A 12,140-nucleotide genomic window follows, 5' to 3' on the forward strand; every position below is an offset into this window, starting at 1 on the left:
TATCATTAAAGAGTACTACTGAGTATCCCTACTGAAAACACAGCAGCACTGGCCAAGAAATCACAGCAGCATCTCTACTTCCTCTGCAATCTGAGAAGAGCCAGAGCCACACCCCCCATCATGCACACCTTCTACAGAGGCACCATCGAGAGCATTCTATCGAGCTGCATCACTGTGGTATGGTGCTTGCAGCGCATCCTGCCGGAAGACGCTACAGCGCATAGTGAGAGCAGCTGAGGAGATTATTGGTGTCTCTCTCCCCTCCCTCCAGGACATTTATGAGACTCGTCTCACCCGCAAAGCCCTCTGCATTGCAGGTGCTCCCACCCACCCATCACAGAGCTTCTTCAGTCTGCTGCCATCAGGGAGGAGACTGCGGAGTCTCCAGGCCAGGACCAATAGATTGCAGGACAGCTTCATTCATCAGGCTGTCAGGAAGCTGAACTCCCTCCCGAACTCCCCCCCTTCCCTTTTCTGCCCCAGGCACCACAGAACTATGAATCCAACCCACCCCCCAGATTCCACATCCCCAGGTCCTTCCACTCCCCCCTCCCACTAACATATGATGACATGCACCAGTCACTTTGTGCAGCATTGGTCTGCTCATATGCACTTTATCTGCCATGTGCCTTGTGCTGCTTTATTTAATTTTTATTTGTTAGTGTTATCTGTATGCACCTTGGGTCTGAGAGTAACACAATTTCAATTCTCTGTATGTATGTACTGTACATGTGGAAGATTTGACAATAAAGCAAACTTGACTTGACTAATCCAGAGAGAGGAGATGAGGAAATCAGTGGTACAATAGGCTACAGACTGAGCACCCGGGCAAATTTAGAGAAGGGATGAAGTCAGTGGTGCCACACAGTGCTGCACCAAATGAATAAATCAACCATGGGATGGTGTGCAATCATATATGCTATCTTGGCAACAATGTTGTTTTTAATGTATGATTGGGTGTATAGCCTGCAGCTCTGTAGAGAATAACACCAAAGTGCTATTAGAGATTTGTTCTTCTTATAATATAAACATGACTATAAATATGTGGACATAATTATAATTGAGTCTTTGCATTTAAATGACATTAAGCACCTATTATAGAACACACATAGAGGATGGCAATAAGAATAATGGCTTGCATTATTACCTTCACTGGAGCAAAATCATAAATGTATTGTTTTAATGTATATTATTATTATTATTATTATTGTTGTTGTTGTTGTTGTTGTTGTTGATGATGATGTTGATTTACAGGTCAGTAACATACACTGTGTTTTACTTAGTATATGTTGACATACACAGAATATGTTTTTTTTAAATTTGTGTGATATATTAGATAAATAATACAAATATAACCTTATTGTTAGAGATATTCCTCAGTTTGACAAAATAGCTAGTTTTCTTTAGTGTATTTTCAGCTAATATGTCAGTGTATTTCAGTTATTTTAGCATGTATTGTAAAATATTACTGGTCTTTTAAACAGTATAAATATTCTGACCGAAAGGTTAAATCGCCACTGCGTCATTTTTCCCCACAGTCACAGACTGGAAAAGACCTAAATGTTCTATGTTTGGCTTTGCCTCTAAAACATAGTAAAATTTTATAGTAAACTAGTGTAAAGGTTTTAAGTAGAAAATACACATAACGTATTTCATCCAAAACTCCTTGTTTGTGTTACTTTATTAAGATAAATTCATGTCATTTGTTCCTTACCTAGGGGGGCACGGTGGCTTAGTGGTTAGCACGTTCGCCTCACACCTCCAGGGTCGGGGTTCGATTCCCGCCTCCACCTTGTGTGTGTGGAGTTTGCATGTTCTCCCCGTGCCTCGGGGGTTTCCTCCGGGTACTCCGGTTTCCTCCCCCGGTCCAAAGACATGCATGGTAGGTTGATTGGCATCTCTGGAAAATTGTCCCTAGTGTGTGAATGAGTGTGTGTGTGTGCCCTGCGATGGGTTGGCACTCTGTCCAGGGTGTATCCTGCCTTGATGCCGAGATAGGCACAGGCTCCCCGTGACCCGAGGTAGTTCGGATAAGCGGTAGAAGATGAATGAATGAATGAATGTTCCTTACCTTCTCCCGACGCCATTTTGTGTCTCGGGTGGAGAAATCTAAAGTGAAAGTAAAATTTCACCAGAACAATCAGAATCTACAAAACACACGCCTATGGTGCAGTTTGGTCACCTCTGGAATTTTCCAGATTTGTTTCTTGTAGGTACAAATATATCTCCGGTGGATCTTTCAGTGATGTCCAGCTACAGCTGTTAAGCCACCTGCTCTTTTAGACATAAAGGTGTGCAGACAGCGTTGTGATCTGAAAGACTCGTAATGCAGAGAGGCTGAGAATGTGTGTGGGGTGTGGGTGTGTGTGTGTGTGTGTGGTGTGGGGTGGTGTGTGTCTGGTGTGTGTGTGTGTGAGTGTGTGTGTGTGAGATGTGTGTGGGGGGGTGTAGTGTGTGTCTGGTGTGTGTTTGTGTGTGTGTGTGTGTTGCAGGGCTCTCAAGTTTTGAAGACAGGCAAGCGTGACATCTCCACCTCAGCCACCCCCCCACCCCCCAAAAAAAACAAAAAACCCCAGAGTATTTGTTTAATTTCTGTTTAATAATTGTGTGTGTGTGTTTGTGTGTGTGTGTGTGTGTGTGTGAGAGAGAGAGAGAGAGAGAGAGAGAGAGATTATGTCTGGTGTTGTTTATTGTAAGTGTTTGTTGCTTTTTTAGACTCCTTTATCATTTGTAATGTTGCTCCCATTTAAAACAGTTCGGCTCAAGCCCAGCCATTTTTAGGGTCATTATTGAAGACAATGTCCCGTCCAGAGACAAGCTGTTTCGTGTTGAGGTTTTGTTCAAATCGTAAATACTCTCTCTAATGAATGTTTTTTTTTCATTGGTTGTTGCGTTAAATCTAACCCAGATAATGCTATTTTCTCATTGCCTATTGTGTAGCCTCTTTTTTTTGATTGGCTGATAAGTGTCAGGCTCGACTAAGATCTGAGACGCGCTTGATTCCTGCCCGGTTCCATAGAGACAGCGGTGCGGACTGATACATTTTGGGCGCTGCAGCTTATTAAATATATGATAAATAGTACATTTTTCTGCGTGAGAAATACGATGTGTGGCGGGAGAGTGTGAGAAAAGACCGAAATGCGTGACTGTCACTCTCAACACTTGACAGCCCTGGGTTTATCTCCAATGTATCTAACTAGTCTTCTAACATATTACAATCCTTCACAATCTCTGAGATCACAAAACTCAGGACTTCTGGTAGTTCCCAGCATATCTAAGTCTACTAAAGGTAGAAGAGCTTTCTCGTATTTAGCACCCAAACATTGGAATAGCCTTCCTGATAGTGTTCGGTACGGTGGCCGGGAAGTGCAAAACAAATTAACAAAACCCAAACCAAATTAACAAAACGGAAAACACATTAACAAAACCCAAACCAAATTAACAAAACGGAAAACACATTAACAAGTCAGACACCCCGGAAGCGGTTGGTATAATTTGTGAATGGAAACTTACCATCATCGGACGAGACACCTTTCATTCACATGTATATCTTTAATGACAGTCGTCTTGTCCAATGATCGGTAAGTTTCCATTCACAAACTATACTTACCGCTTCCGGGTTGGTATAGTTTGTGATTGGACAAGACACCTGTCACTCAAAGTATACATGAAGTTCAACAGTCTGCCACAGGGAAAAGTTGGAATGGATGGATGGAATGGATTACTGTGGATTAATTCTGTTATTTTCTTGAACGGAGAACTTTATTTAAACGGAGAACTTTACACATTACACATAAGATTCCATACCTGTATATCTTGAGTGACAGGTGTCTTGTCCAATGATCGGTAAGTTTCCATTCAAAAAACGATACACTACCGTTTCTGGATTGTCTGACTTGTCGTTGTGTTTTCGGTTTTGTTAATTTGGTTTGGGTTTTGTTAATTTGGTTTGGGTTTTGTTAATTTGGTTTGGGTTTTGTTAATTTGGTTTTGGTTTTGTTAATTTGGTTTGGGTTTTGTTAATTTGGTTTGGGTTTTGTTAATTTGTTTTGCACTTCCCGGCCACCGTAGTATGCACTGTTTAAACGAGTGTGTGCACTGTTTAAACTTCTCACTGATACTTTTGTGATTCGCGGAGTTTTGACAAGTTTTATAGCCTTGATATTGTTTCTTATTCAAAAGTGGTGACAGAAAAAACTCAACACTCCCAACCTGAAACCTCTTCCCACCCCCCTGTCACAATCACATCATAATCATAATTAATAATTAGGCTTAAAAGCAAATGTATATGTAAGGGAATCAAGTTTAACAATTACATGTAATATTGCTCCAAATATCATCAATAATGGTGTGGTAATTTGTATATATATACAAATATATATACAAATATATACAATATTATATATACAAATATAAGTTGGTAATGTCCTTGGTTGGTAAAGATGTCCTTGGTTGGTAAAGATCAAAACTGTAGGTGTGTATGTGTATATATATACACACCTACAGTTTTGATCTTAGGCTTTTCATTAAGTTATTTATTTCCACTATAACACTTGTGTTCCTGATATTATTGCATTTAATGAGGCCTCATTGTATTTATTCTTACAATAGATTCCAGATGTGGTCAAGATACAATTTTTTGACTAAAACTAGACTAAAATTAAAAGACTTTTAGTCGACTAAAACTAAGACTAAGATACCTTGAGTTTTCTTTTGACTAAAACTAGACTAAAATGACGAGACTTTTAGTCGACTAAAACTAAGACTAACAAAAAAGATATGTGAATGACTAAATATGACTAAAACTAACAAGGACATTTGGCACAAGACTAAGACTAAGACTAAATTAAAAATAGGTGACGAAATTAACACTACTTTACAGGTAAATGGTGAATTAGCCATTGTTTGTAATATTGTTTTAGAGCATATAAAATCTATGTATGTGAAATCTGAATAATAAATGAGACTTGAATAAATGAGATGTACAAGCAAATATATATGATATAAAAACAACTTCACTTGTTAATTTTAATTAGCAAATGGCTGAATATGTGCTTAATATTCATTAAGAAAGCTTAGGAAACACTTTTAATGAACAGTATGAACTCTCCATAGCTTCAGCTTATGTATTACTTTTTTCATTTTGAATCAAACAGATAACCAACACAAGCAGTAACACCACCAAATGTACACAGAACTTTACCAAGGATGCCATATCCCATTAAACTGCCAACTGCCCAGCCAACAACTGCCCCAACAATTGCACCAAAAACTATGATAAAATATATCCTGTACTCCTTTATAAATTTCAAAACCAAATAAGCAACAATAGCCGCAATAGTAAAGGCACTACAGTACCACCAGCGGCAGTAGCAGCAATACTAGCAACAGCAGCAGCACCAAGAAGAACACCAGCAGCAGCACCACTGCCACCTCCAGCTGCACCAGCAACTGCACTTTCAGCTGCTCCAGAAGCAGCAACAGTATCTTGTCTTGGTTCTTCTTCTTTTTTTTCTTTTTGTTCTTCCTGCATTCACTTCATCCTGCTGTCATTTCCATTCTTCTCCTCCTCCTGTCAGATTTTTACTTCCTCAAACATCTTACTGCTTCCTCCATTGTTCTCAATCATTCTGTCTATCTTGTGCAGCAGCATACAGACCTGATCTCTGGTCCACAGGGTCTTTGTTTTCTTTTTTGAATACATATTGTGAATGGGATGTGGTCGCCTAGTGGGGGATGTGGTAGCCTAGTGGTTCAGGTGCTGGACTACCAATCGGAAGGTTGTTAGTTCAGTTAACACATCCACCAAGCTGCTCCTGAGCAAGGCCCTTAACCCTTTTCATTGAGGCACTTTAATGTTTGGGGCAGAAACCTCATAGAGTGGGGAAAAGGGGACTTTTATTTAGACCTTAGAGCACCCTAAAACAGGATGGCCTACTGAAATATAAGAGCCAAGCCAGGAAGTGGAACAGGGGCATGGATGTTAGTAATTATCTGTGTTTTAAGGACTGGTTCCAGATTGTTGGTTTTAATTCATTTGTTTGAAGTTTCTTTTGAATTAATTGCAGTTCCAGATACAGCACGAAACCTGGGATCTGTGTTTACCCAATTTCCCCCTGGAGATTTATAAAGTATTCTGATTCTGGGTTTATGGGTGTTTTTTTTGGACTGTTTTTCATTTTGGGGTTCCAGGAGGAAGGTCAAGGTTAAGTGTTCATTTTTCTGATTTGATTTTGGTATCAATACATTTGGCATGTTTATCTGCTCATATCTGTTTCCTGAGGCTGTCTGCCAATATTTTCTGATAACATGCTGTATTTGTCTTGCCATAAATTTTTCATAACTTCCCTGTGCCACTGGAGCGCAAACAAATAAGCCCCAAAACATAAGAGATCCTCCACCATGCTTTACAGTGGGGATGGTGTAATTTTCACCGTAGGGCTTTCTCCTGGCAACTCCACCATGCAGGTCATCTGTGTTCAAGTGCCTCCTTATTGTGCTCCTTGAAACACCACCACCACGTTTTTACAGAGCAGCCTCTCAAAGTTGTGGGTTTTTCTTTGTGTCCTGAACAATTCTTGTGTGTGTAATGGGTGAACTCTTTGGTCTACCTGACCATGGCTTAGTATCAAAAGAACCTCTTAATTTCCACCTCTTTATCAGAGTTTGAACAGTACTGACTGGCATTTTAAAGTGTTTATATATCTTTTTATATCCTTTTCCTGCTTTATAAAGTTCAACTACCTTATTACGCAGGTCCATTGGCAGTTATCTTGTCTTCTCATGAGCTGGATTCAAGGATATAAAAACTTTTGATCAGGGTTGTTTAGTTGATTTTAGTTATCACTAGGTTTTAAAAAGGAGTCAAACAACTATGTGATAATTATTGACTTGACCAATTATTATTATTTTGCATTATCAGTCATATTTTTCAAATAAATGGCAATGTGTAACAAGTTCTTTCAGGTTATGCAAACTTTTGAGCACAACATAAACATGAACAGCTGGGACTTAGAGAAAGAAATCATATTTTCTCTCAGCTTAGAAAAAAAATCTGGATCACCGCTGCCAGCTCTGCAGCTATCAAAGTTATATCTAAATGTGTTGTGTGTAGAGATTTTAGAGGCAAGATAACAGAAAATGGCAGACCTATGAAGAGAGACTTGAAGCTGAACTTGCCCACTTCATCTATGTGGGTGTAGATTTTGGATTATTGTGACCAAAAGATGGAGAAGCCTAGTGAAATGATAAGGTGCCATATTTACTTCCATGTTGAGTAGAGCAGTGAATCTAGAAATGGCTCATGCAAACTCATACATCAACACCCTAAGACGATTTATATGTAGAAGAGGTCAGGTGATGCATATTCCTTCCAACAACGGACACTAACTGGTAGGAGCTAAAAGAGAACTACAAGATGAAATTGTTAGATGGAATAAGGAGAAGATTGAGAAGTTTATGCTCCTGAAAGGTATCCAGTGTTCCTACATCCTCCAGCAGCTTTACATCATGGTGCGGTGTGGGGAAAGGTTGATCCTTATGGTAAGGCATGTTCTCCTCTGTTGTATAAGAACAAACAGTTGACGATGAATTAAACATGATCTAGATGGAATGACACCTGACCATGTTCTGCTTCAAAATATTAAATTAATCACAACCTGCTTCCAAACCGACAGAGGGAATCCTCACCGGAGTTTTGACCCACTTCCGGGTCAAGATTGTTTTTCCGGTTTCTATGGACATTTAATCAGCATGCAAACTAATGCTGGTGAGAAGTATTGTTCCATTGTGTCTATACAGAGCCTTGTTATGTTGCCATTGTTTGCTTGACTGTGTATGAGTCTGCTTGTTTCTCTTACTACAGTTTCTCACTTATTTTTTAATTTGTTTGCAGGTGGGTTTTACTTCTATGGATGTGAATGTTTTTTGACTGTACCTTCTGGATTGTGTTTTGGATTTGTTGTCACTGGATTTTTCCATTAAATCTGTATATGGATCCCACACGTTCTGCCGGGATTCATTACATGCAGTAAGACAAAGGTGATAAGGTTTAGGACATGTGACATAATGGGGCTGATGGGAAAATGTAGTTTAATGCTACCATGACATAAAAAATGGATGAATGGATGTACTGATTATTATTATTATTATTATTATTATTATTATTATTATTAAAAATAATAATATTACTAACCAATGATATACAGTAGTGTAAATAATTAACAATAACACATTAATGTCTAAACCACCTTTAAACATAAAAAAAATAAGAAAATGCAGTATGAAGAAGCAAATTAAATTAAATGCAAGAGACACTGTAATGAATAATGAAGATGGTGAGTGTTGGAATAAATCTAATAGGAGTCTAGAATATTACCAGTATATGGCTGCATAAATATAACTTATCACATTAATCACTGCATCTCATTACCCTTTAACCACTGAGCTTCATTAAAAAACTATTATAAACTAAATCCAGGTCATGAAATTGTAATTGTAAAAGACTTAGACTGGGTCCCACAGCATTTACAGTCATCTGATGAGTGGTCCATTCCTGTCAGGTCTCATGGTTATTTTTACATTTACATTTACAGCATTTGGCAGATGCCCTTATCCAGAGCGACGTACATAAGTGCTTAAATCTCTAACATTGGATACATTAATGCTGGCTCACTAGGTTACATACTTAAGATACCATGAGTTTAAAACATTGTTCAAAGTTACAATGAAAAAGTGTCAAAGGGTGTTTTTTATTTATTTATTTATTTTTTTAATGCAAAAGATAAGGAAAGAAGTGCTAGTTGAAGTGTTTCCTGAATAAGTAGGTCTTCAACCGCCGCTTGAAAAAAGCCAGTGACTCAGCTGTCCGGACCTCTAGGGGAAGTTCATTCCACCCCCTTGGTGCCAGTACAGAGAAGAGTCTTGTAGTATACTTGCCTCTTACCCTGAGAGATGGTGGAACCAGTCGATTAGTGCTGGTAGATCGGAGGGTGCGAGGTGCAGTGCGAGGAGTGATGAGGGCTTTGAGGTTCATTTTCAATTCAATTCAAGTTTATTTGTATAGCGCTTTTTACAATGGACATTGTCTCAAAGCAGCTTTACAGAACGTAAACATAGAACAGAAGATAAGCATAAGGAGTAATATAGAGAATTAATATAATAAAAATTCAAAATTCAGAATATATATAGTTCACAGTGTGTGTGTATGTGTGTATGTGTATGTGTTTATCCCCAATGAGCAAGTCTGAAGTGACTCAGGCAGCAGTGGCAAGGAAAAACTCCCTTAGATTAGTAAAGGAAGAAACCTTGAGAGGAACCAGACTCAAAGGGGAACCTCATCCTCATATGGGTGACACTAGATGGTGTGATTCCAAATATACAATCAGACAAATGTTGTATTGGTGTAGGGATCACATGGAGTTCAGATCTCCTCTTAGTATTACAGAGTCCAACTGGAGCTGGTAGATCTGTAGATGTTTTCTTCAGGATCCTCGCAGAGTCTGCCTCATCTAAGCGGAAACCAAAAACTTCATCGCACGGAAGACGATCGGAGCTGGTACGATGTCTGGGTGTCTCGGCATGGGTTGAAAAAGAGAAGAGCAGTGCAAAGGGATTAACATATCTGCTGTTCATAAAAATGTGCAGGTCTAGTGTAATAGTGCACAATATAATATAACGGGATGTGTTATGTGTATGCCTGACTAAATAGATGAGTTTTTAATCTACATTTAAACTGGGAAAGTGTGTCTGAGCCCCGAACACTATCAGGAAGACTATTCCAGAGTTTGGGAGCTAAATAAGAAAACGCTCTACCGCCTTTAGTAGACTTAGATATTCTGGGAACTACCAGAAGTCCTGAGTTTTGTGATCTCAGAGAGCGTGAAGGATTGTAACGTGTTAGAAGACTAGTTGGGTGGGAGCTAAACCATTAAGAGCCTTGTACATACAGTAAGTAGCAGCAGTTTGTAATCAATTCTAAACTTAACAGGTAGCCAGTGTAGAGATGATAAAATTGGGGTTATATGGTCATACTTTCTTGTCCTAGTGAGAACTCTGGCAGCTGCATTTTGGACTAACTGCAGCCTATTTATTAAAGATGCAGGACAACCACCTAGTAATGCATTACAATAGTCCAGTCTAGAGGTCATGAAAGCATGAACTAGTTTCTCAGCATCAGGTAGAGACAGGATGTTTCTCAGCTTGGCAATATTTCTAAGGTGAAAGAAGGCTGTTTTTGTGGTTTGGGCGACATGATTTTCAAAGGACAAGTTGCTGTCTAATATAACACCCATTACCTCATACTGTACACACTACCTGTAGAACAGACTAACTGTGTCTCACCACGTTATCGACTCGGTAGAACTATCATTTCAACCACTAAAGACAGATTCACAAATAACCTACCTGATCTGTCTGGACTTCTTACTGCACCCTTAAACACAGACGGCCTAGATGAAATTACTAACAGCATAGGCGCTATATTCACTAGCACATTAGACACTGTTGCCCCAATCAGATTAAAGAAGGTTAGAGATAAAACGCTTGCACCATGGTATAATAGTCATACTCACACCCTCAAGAGAGAGACCCGTAACCTCGAGCGAAAGTGGAGAAAAACTAAATTAGAGGTTTTTAGAATTGCGTATAAGGAAAGTATGTCCAACTATAGACAGGCTCTAAAAGCTGCCAGGGTTGAGCACCTGAGCAAACTCATAGAAAATAACCAGAACAATCCCAGGTTTTTATTTAGCACAGTGGTTAGATTAACAAAACACCAGAAATCTGAACACACTATTCCATCACAGTTCAGTAGTGAGGATTTTATGAGATTCTTCACTGAGTATCAGGAGTAAAATAGGTGACACTCAACATATGAGAGCTTCCAGTGACCCGGTCTCACCTAAGGCTCTAGACACAAAACTACATTGCTTTACAAGCACAGGACAGGAAGAGTTAGTTAAGCTTATTACCACAGCTAAATCAACAACTTGTTCACTAGACCCCATTCCAACTAAACTACTGAAAGAAGTGTTAAATAAAGCTGGTGAGCCTCTTCTTAATATTATTAACTCCTCGCTATCTTTAGGTTACGTCCCTAAGTCTTTCAAGTTTGCAGTTTCCATTGCTATGCTGATGACACACAGTTATATATCTCATCAAAACCAGATGAAATAGCTAAATTGTCCAAATTAACTCAGTGCCTTAGAGAGATAAAAGACTGGATGAGCTGTAACTTTCTGTTATTAAACTCTGATAAGACAGAAATACTAATTATAGGTCCAAAAACCAATACACAAAAACTCTCACAATTTAACTTCCAATTAGAGGGATGTACTGTTGCTAGTAGCTCGACAGTGAAAGACCTGGGTGTTATATTAGACAGTAACTTGTCTTTTGAAAATCATGTCGCCCAAACCACAAAAACAGCCTTCTTTCACCTTAGAAATATCGCCAAGCTGAGAAACATCCTGTCTCTACCTGATGCTGAGAAACTAGTTCATGCTTTCATGACCTCTAGACTGGACTATTGTAATGCATTACTAGGTGGTTGTCCTGCATCTTTAATAAATAGGCTGCAGTTAGTCCAAAATGCAGCTGCCAGAGTTCTCACAAGGACAAGAAATTATGACCATATAACCCCAATTTTATCATCTCTACACTGGCTACCTGTTAAGTTTAGAATTGATTACAAACTGCTGCTACTTACGTACAAGGCTCTTAATGGTTTAGCTCCCACCCAACTAGTCTTCTAACACGTTACAATCCTTCACGCTCTCTGAGATCACAAAACTCAGGACTTCTGGTAGTTCCCAGAATATCTAAGTCTACTAAAGGCGGTAGAGCGTTTTCTTATTTAGCTCCCAAACTCTGGAATAGTCTTCCTGATAGTGTTCGGGGCTCAGACACACTTTTCCAGTTTAAATGTAGATTAAAAACTCATCTCTTTAGTCAGGCATACACATAATACATCCTGTTATATTATATTGTGCACTATTACACTAGACCTGCACATTTTTATGAACAGCAGATATGTTAATCCCTTTGCACTGCTCTTCTCTTTTTCAACCCATGCCGAGACACCCAGACATTGTACCAGCTCCGATCGTCTTCCGTGCGATGAAGTTTTTGGTTTCCGCTTA

This window comes from Tachysurus vachellii, chromosome 3, assembly GCF_030014155.1.
Source record: "Tachysurus vachellii isolate PV-2020 chromosome 3, HZAU_Pvac_v1, whole genome shotgun sequence".
NCBI lineage: Eukaryota > Metazoa > Chordata > Actinopteri > Siluriformes > Bagridae > Tachysurus > Tachysurus vachellii.